This window comes from Eretmochelys imbricata, chromosome 3 (genome assembly GCF_965152235.1).
Source record: "Eretmochelys imbricata isolate rEreImb1 chromosome 3, rEreImb1.hap1, whole genome shotgun sequence".
NCBI lineage: Eukaryota > Metazoa > Chordata > Testudines > Cheloniidae > Eretmochelys > Eretmochelys imbricata.
This window is the reverse complement of record NC_135574.1, coordinates 89,563,904-89,572,539: the sequence shown is the minus strand read 5'-3', so window position 1 is coordinate 89,572,539 and position 8,636 is coordinate 89,563,904.

Here is an 8,636-nt window from a genome sequence, read left to right as displayed (position 1 = left end):
CTTTTTCTTTAATTTTCTTGAAATATGGAATTTCCTTAAAGTTGCCAGAAATTAAGATGTTGGTTTTGGGTTTTTTTTGCTTTTTTCATAACTGCACTCAAAACCAAAACAATGTAAAACTTTAGAGCCTACATGTCCACTCTGTCCTACTTCTTGTTCAGCCAATCGCTCAAACAAGTTTGTTTACATTTTCAGGAGATAATGCTGACTGCTTTTTGTTTACAATGTCACCTAAATGTGAGAACAGGTGTTTGAATGGCACTGTTGTAGCTGGTGCTGCAAGATATTTACATGCCAGATGCGCTAAAGATTCATATGTCCCTTGATGCTTCTATCACCATTCCAGAGGACATGTGTCCATGCTGATGATGGGTTCTGCTTGATAACAATCCAAAGCACTGCTGACTGATGCATGTTCATTTTCATCATCATGAGTCAGATGCCACCAGCAGAAGGTTGGTTTTCTTTTTTGCTCATTCGGGTTCTGTAGTTTCTGCATCAAAGTGTTGCTCTTTTAAGACTTCTGAAAGTATGCTCCACACCTTGTCCCTCAGATTTTGGAAGGCACTTCAGATTCTTAAACCTTGTGTCGAGTGCTGTAGCTATCTTTAGAAATCTCACATTGGTATCTTCTTTGTGTTTTGTCAGATTTGCAGTGAAAGTGTTCTTAAAATGAACAACGTGCTGGATCATCATCCGAGACTGCGATAACATGAAATACATGGCAGAATGCAGGTAAAACAGAGCAGGAGATATACAATTCTCCCCCAAGGAGTTCAGTCACAAATTTAATTAACGCACTATTTTTTTTTTTTTTGAAGAGCATAATCAGCATGGAAGCATGTCCTCTGGAATGATGGCCAAAGCATGAAGGGACATATGAATCTTTAGCACATCTGGCATGTACATATCTTGCGATGCCAGCTACAACAGTGCCATGTGAACGTCTGTTTGCACTTTCGGGTGACATTGTAAACAAGAAGCAGGCAGTATTATCTTCTGCAAATGTAAACAAACTTGTTTGAGCGATTGGCTGAACGAGAAGTAGGACTGAGTGGACTTCTAGGGTATGTCTACACTACGGAATAAGGTCGAATTTATAAAAGTCGTTTTTTTAGAAATCGGTTTTATACATTCGAGTGTGTGTGTCCCCACAGAAAATGCTCTAAGTGCATTAAGTGCATTCACTCGGCGGAGTGCTTCCACAGTACCGAGGCTAGAGTCGACTTCCGGAGAGTTGCACTGTGGACAGCTATCCCACAGTTCCCGCAGTCTCCGCTGCCCATTGGAATTCTGGGTTGAGATCCCAATGCCTGATGGGGCTAAAACATTGTCGCGGGTGGTTCTGGGTACATATCGTCAGGCCCCCGTTCCCTCCCTCCCTCCATGAAAGCAAGGGCAGACAATCGTTTCGCGCCTTTTTTCCTGAGTTACCTGTGCAGACGCCATACCACGGCAAGCATGGAGCCCGCTCAGGTAACCGTCACCCTATGTCTCCTGGGTGCTGGCAGACGCGGTACGGCTTTGCTACACAGTAGCAGCAACCCCCTGCCTTGTGGCAGCAGATGGTACAGTACGACTGGTAGCCGTCATCGTCATGTCCAAGGTGCTCCTGGCCACGTCGGCTGGGAGCACCTGGACAGACATGGGTGCAGGGACTTAATTTGGAGTGACTTGACCAGGTCATTCTCTTTAGTCCTGCAGTCAGTCCTATTGAACCGTCTTATGGTGAGCAGGCAGGCGATACGGATTGCTAGCAGTCGTACTGTACCATCTTCTGCCGAGCAGCCATGAGATGTGGATGGCATGCAGTCCTTCTGCACCGTCTGCTGCCAGCCAAAAATGTAAACGATAGATGGAGTGGATCAAAACAAGAAATAGACCAGATTTGTTCTGTATTCATTTGCTTCCCCCCCTTCCCCGTCTAGGGGACTCATTCTTCTAGGTCACACTGCAGTCACTCACAGAGAAGGTTCAGCGAGGTAAATCTAGCCATGTATCAATCAGAGGCCAGGCTAACCTTCTTGTTCCAATAAGAACAATAACTTAGGTGCACCATTTCTTATTGGAACCCTCCGTGAAGTCCTGCCTGAAATACTCCTTGATGTAAAGACACCCCCTTTGTTGATTTTAGCTCCCTGAAGCCAACCCTGTAAGCCGTGTCGTCAGTCGCCCCTCCCTCTGTCAGAGCAACGGCAGACAATCATTCCACGCCTTTTTTCTGTGCGGACGCCATACCAAGGCAAGCATGGAGGCCGCTCAGCTCACTTTGGCAATTAGGAGCACATTAAACACCACACGCATTATCCAGCAGTATATGCAGCACCAGAACCTGGCAAAGCGATACCGGGCGAGGAGGCGACGTCAGCGCGGTCACATGAGTGATCAGGACATGGACACAGATTTCTCTGAAAGCATGGGCCCTGCCAATGCATGCATCATGGTGCTAATGGGGCAGGTTCATGCTGTGGAACGCCGATTCTGGGCTTGGGAAACAAGCACAGACTGGTGGGACCGCACAGTGTTGCAGGTCTGGGACGATTCCCAGTGGCTGCGAAACTTTCGCATGCGTAAGGGCACTTTCATGGAACTTTGTGACTTGCTTTCCTCTGCCCTGAGGCGCATGAATACCAAGATGAGAGCAGCCCTCACAGTTGAGAAGCGAGTGGCGATAGCCCTGTGGAAGCTTGCAACGCCAGACAGCTACCGGTCAGTTGGGAATCAATTTGGAGTGGGCAAATCTACTGTGGGGGCTGCTGTGATGCAAGTAGCCCACGCAATCAAAGATCTGCTGATATCAAGGGTAGTGACCCTGGGAAATGTGCAGGTCATAGTGGATGGCTTTGCTGCAATGGAATTCCCTAACTGTGGTGGGGCCATAGACGGAACCCATATCCCTATCTTGGCACCGGAGCACCAAGCCGCCGAGTACATAAACCGCAAGGGGTACTTTTCGATAGTGCTGCAAGCTCTGGTGGATCACAAGGGACGTTTCACCAACATCAACGTGGGATGGCCGGGAAAGGTACATGACGCTCGCATCTTCAGGAACTCTGGTCTGTTTCAAAAGCTGCAGGCCAGACCAGAAAATAACTGTTGGGGATGTTGAAATGCCTATATGTATCCTTGGGGACCCAGCCTACCCCTTAATGCCATGGCTCATGAAGCCGTACACAGGCAGCCTGGACAGTAGTCAGGAGCTGTTCAACTACAGGCTGAACAAGTGCAGAATGGTGGTAGAATGTGCATTTGGACGTTTAAAGGCGTGCTGGCGCAGTTTACTGACTCGCTTAGACCTCAGCGAAACCAATATTCCCACTGTTATTACTGCTTGCTGTGTGCTCCACAATATCTGTGAGAGTAAGGGGGAGACGTTTATGGCGGGGTGGGAGGTTGAGGCAAATCGCCTGGCTGCTGGTTACGCGCAGCCAGACACCAGGGCGGTTAGAAGAGCACAGGAGGGCGCGGTGCGCATCAGAGAAGCTTTGAAAACCAGTTTCATGACTGGCCAGGCTACGGTGTGAAAGTTCTGTTTGTTTCTCCTTGATGAAACCCCCCGCCCCTTGGTTCACTCTACTTCCCTGTAAGCTAACCACCCGCCCCTCCTCCCTTCAATCACCGCTTGCAGAGGCAATAAAGTCATTGTTGCTTCACATTCATGCATTCTTTATTCATTCATCACACAAATAGGGGGATGACTACCAAGGTAGCCCAGGAGGGGTGGTGGAGGAGGGAAGGAAAATGCCACACAGCACTTTAAGCACAGCACTTTAAAAGTTTACAACTTTAAAATTTATTGAATGACAGCCTTCTTTATTTTGGGCAATCCTCTGTGGTGGAGTGGCTGGTTGGCCGGAGGCCCCCCCACCGCGTTCTTGGGCGTCTGGGTGTGGAGGCTATGGAACTTGGGGAGGAGGGCGCTTGGTTACACAGGGGCTGTAGTGTCAGTCTGTGCTCCAGCTGCCTTTGCTGCAGCTCAACCATGCACTGGAGCATACTGGTTTGGTCCTCCAGCAGCCTCAGCATTGAATCCTGCCTCCTCTCATCACGCTGCCGCCACATTTGAGCTTCAGCCCTCTCTTCAGCCCGCCCCTTACTCTCTTCAGCCCGCCACCTCTCCTCCCAGTCATTTTGTGCTTTTCTGCACTCTGACATTATTTGCCTCCACGCATTCGTCTGTGCTCTGTCAGTGTGGGAGGACAGCATGAGCTCGGAGAACATTTCATCGCGAGTGCGTTTTTTTTTCTTTCTAAGCTTCACTAGCCTCTGGGAAGGAGAAGATCCTGTGATCATTGAAACACATGCAGCTGGTGGAGAAAAAAAAAGGGACAGCGGTATTTAAAAAGACACATTTTATAAAACAGTGGCTACACTCTTTCAGGGTAAACCTTGCTGTTAACATTACATACATAGCACATGTGCTTTCGTTACAAGGTCGCATTTTGCCTCCCCCCCACCGCGTGGCTACTCCCTCAACCTTCCCCCTCCCTGTGGCTAACAGCGGGGAACATTTCTGTTTAGCCACAGGCAAACAGCCCAGCAGGAATGGGCTCCTCTGAGTGTCCCCTGAAGAAAAGCACTCTATTTCAACCAGGTGACCATGAATTATATCTCACTCTCCTGAGGATAACACAGAGAGATAAAGAACGGATGTTGTTTGAATGCCAGCAAACATACACTGCAATGCTTTGTTCTACAATGATTCCCGAGTACGTGTTACTGGCCTGGAGTGGTAAAGTGTCCTACCATGAAGGACGCAATAAGGCTGCCCTCCCCAGAAACCTTTTGCAAAGGCTTTAGGAGTACATCTAGGAGAACCGCGAATGCCAGGGCAAAGTAATCCTTTCACATGCTTGCTTTTAAACCATGTATAGTATTTTAAAAGGTACACTCACCAGAGGTCCCTTCTCCACCTGCTGGGTCCAGGAGGCAGCCTTGGGTGGGTTCGGGGGGTACTGGCTCCAGGTCCAGGGTGAGAAACAGTTCCTGGCTGTCGGGAAAACCGGTTTCTCCGCTTGCTTGCCGTGAGCTATCTACAACTTCATCATCATCATCTTCTTCGTCCCCAAAACCTGCTTCGGTATTGCCTCCATCTCCATTGAAGGAGTCAAACAACACGGCTGGGGTAGTGGTGGCTGAACCCCCTAAAATGGCATGCAGCTCATCATAGAAGCGGCATGTTTGGGGCTCTGACCCGGAGCGGCCGTTCGCCTCTCTGGTTTTCTGGTAGGCTTGCCTCAGCTCCTTCAGTTTCACGCGGCACTGCTTCGGGTCCCTGTTATGGCCTCTGTCCTTCATGCCCTAGGAGATTTTGACAAAGATTTTGGCATTTCGAAAACTGGAACGGAGTTCTGATAGCACGGATTCCTCTCCCCAAACAGCGATCAGATCCCGTACCTCCCGTTCGGTCCATGCTGAGCTCTTTTGTGATTCTGGGACTCCATCATGGTCACCTGTGCTGATGAGCTCTGCATGGTCACCTGTAGCTTGCCACGCTGGCCAAACAGGAAATGAGATTCAAAAGTTCGCGGTTCTTTTCCTGTCTACCTGGCCAGTGCATCTGAGTTGAGAGTGCTCTCCAGAGCGGTCACAATGGAGCACTCTGGGATAGCTCCCGGAGGCCAATACCGTCGAATTGTGTCCACAGTACCCCAAATTCGAGCTGGCAAGGCCGATTTAAGCGCTAATCCACTTGTCAGGGGTGGAGTACGGAAATCGATTTTAAGAGCCCTTTAAGTCGAAATAAAGGGCTTCATCGTGTGGACGGGTGCAGGTTTACATCGATTTAATGCTGCTAAATTCGACCTAAAGTCCTAGTGTAGACCAGGGCCTAGGCTCTAAAGTTGTACATTGTTCTATTTTTGAACGCAGGGTATTTTTTGTACATAATTCTACATTTGTAAATTCAACTTTCATGATAAAGAGATTGCACTACAGTACTTGTATTAGGTGAATTGAAAAATACTATTTTGTTTTACAGTGCAAATATTTGTAATAAAAAATATAGTGAGTACTGTACACTTTATATTGTGTTGTAATTGAAATCAGTATATATGAAAATGTAGAAAACATCCAAAAATATTTAAATAAATGGTATTCTATTATTAACAGCATGATTAATCACAATTAATTTTTTTAATCGCTTGACAGCCCTAATGACTACCAAAATCTTTCTAAACAAGTAGTTGAGTCATCTGAAAGGATAATCTTGTTCTGTAACTGTGACCAAAAACACTCCTGTATTCACACCTTACATACTATTGTAATATATTTTTGTACAAAACATCTTTTGTGAGGTATCATCTGGAAACGAGTAACTTTCTGGCCAAAAATATCATGGTGAAATGTATGTAGTGTCATCAGATGTTTGGCTGCATGCATGTGTTCTGAGTACTGCACTGGCTCTGGCCAGATACCCAGTTTAGCAGGCTTCAATCGAACTGCCCAATAAGACCACAAGACTTGGTTTAGCAGCGAAGGCGCCCAGCCAGGTTTATTGTCGATGAAGCACAGGAATAGCACCTGGCAGACTCTACAAGGATACTAGCACATGTATGCTCATGACAATGGATGCAGCTCAGTCAGTGGCAGGACTTTCCACTGCTCCCTAGGCTGGCCAAAGACACTCCCTGTGAGATACCTCTTACACACCAATGCAAAAAATTATGTATTGACCCTGATGTACCAGGGTGCCACCAATTACCTTGTATGTGTTGGTTTGATCCAAACATCTCTATCCATCATACTATCATCCTGACCTTATCTTCAGGATGGGTCAGTGTGTTTCTGTTATCGTTGGGGAATGTGCTGGCATCAAGGTGTTCTGGTACCACCTTTCTGGAATGTGTTTGCATCTATATGCTTATGCCTAGCACTACTTAGGAATATGTGTTTCTGCAATATCAGCCCTGTTCTTGCCAGATTCTGTGATCTGGGCCTACCTTTTGCTCACAACTTAACTTTGCTTTATATTAGCAAGTTATGACCATTACTTTATCCCAGGCCTCTGATACAAGGCCTTATGTTTCAGGCCATCTTCTTACTACATGTAGCAACATTATATGTAAAGTTATAAATGCCCCCTGTATGATATTGTCAGCACATATTCAAACCCACCCAGCCCTGCCTTGGCAAAAGTTGTTCAACTGGTTTATCCTGCACAACAAAATGTGTGTTTCCCTCAATGTACATATAAGTAGTAAACAGGATCCTTGAGACAGCAAGACGGGAAATGGCAGGAGATAAGGCAAATCTGCATTTCAGCATACACAGGGAAGAAGAAAGAGCAAGGAACCACCTTCACCACCCAACTCCATGTTACCTTCTTTACTGTTTGAATAAACTTTGCTTTAAGGGGTAATCTTTAGAAGAATCCATTGCAAAGGGTGACTCGACTATAAAAGTGAGAGGCAAAAACACCCCCAACAGATCTCTCCCTGCCTCTGTGTCTCTTTCACCTAAGAGAGACACAGTAACCACCTCTGACTCTGAGGAAAAACCCTGAAGAGAGAATATGGTCATCTGTGTTGCTGAGAACCTGCGGTAAGGATTTTACCTTGAACCAAGTCTAGCTTGTTAAGTTTTAGCTACTAGAAAGCATTTTGTCTTTATTTCTCTTGTAACCATTCCTGACTTTAATACTTAACACTTGTACTCACTTAAAACCTATTTTAAGATTAAAAAATGAAATAAGTTTATCTAACTACAAACTAATCCAGTGTTGTGTTTAAACTGAACGGTTTGGTAACTCCAGGAGAATAGCAAACAGCTGAATTTTGACCCCTTACAGCTGCAAAGGACCTCTAATATCTGAACAGTCCAACATTTGGGAGCGTGTCGGGGTCATCCTGAAAGTAGTAACCAAGGTTGCTGGAAGTCAGTGTGGTGCTAGTATGCTGTTGAGAGGCTGCTGGGGTCAGAGTTGCTGGACCAAGCGTATAGCTATATGTGGACACTCAGAGTGTGACCTGGATGCTGGCAGGCTGTTTGGGGGTGGCCCAGACTGGGAGCTACAACAGTAAAGCACTGAGGCACACAAGGTTGCAGGGCAAGCAGTGACAAGCCCTCAGTTCTGAAATGCACCCCAGAATGTGACAGTATCATGCTACATAGGGGCTTCTGGGCTGAAGGTTCCCATTTCTAAATATGTAACTAAAAGTTAAATATTTCTAGTTCTCAGAGCAAATGCGGCAATAGCAGTAAACACTCCGCATACAAAAAAATTAACTTGCTTGAAGCCCTGATAGCTAAAATAGTCATACTAAAAATACATTAAAATTTAGAGTGCGCACACAAACCTCCATCATCTAGAGGCTTGGCAGCTCCCTGATCCCAATTTATTCAGAGACCTGTGTCTTGAAATTAGCTTTACGCCTAGTTATTGTTTGAACAATCACTCATACGATAACAAGGCATACCTGTACTTAGTTCCTTTTGTATACAGTATCCCAAACTACTTTATTCAAAAGAGCCTCAAGTCATCTTTGAAAAATATTATATTACATTATGAATATTTTTCCATCAGAGGAAGCGAGATCGTATCTTCATAAACAAGAAGTAAACCTGCTAAAATATTTAGCAACACGGAGATCCTTGGATTTTCATTTATAACTGATGATCAATAGCAAACATCTATT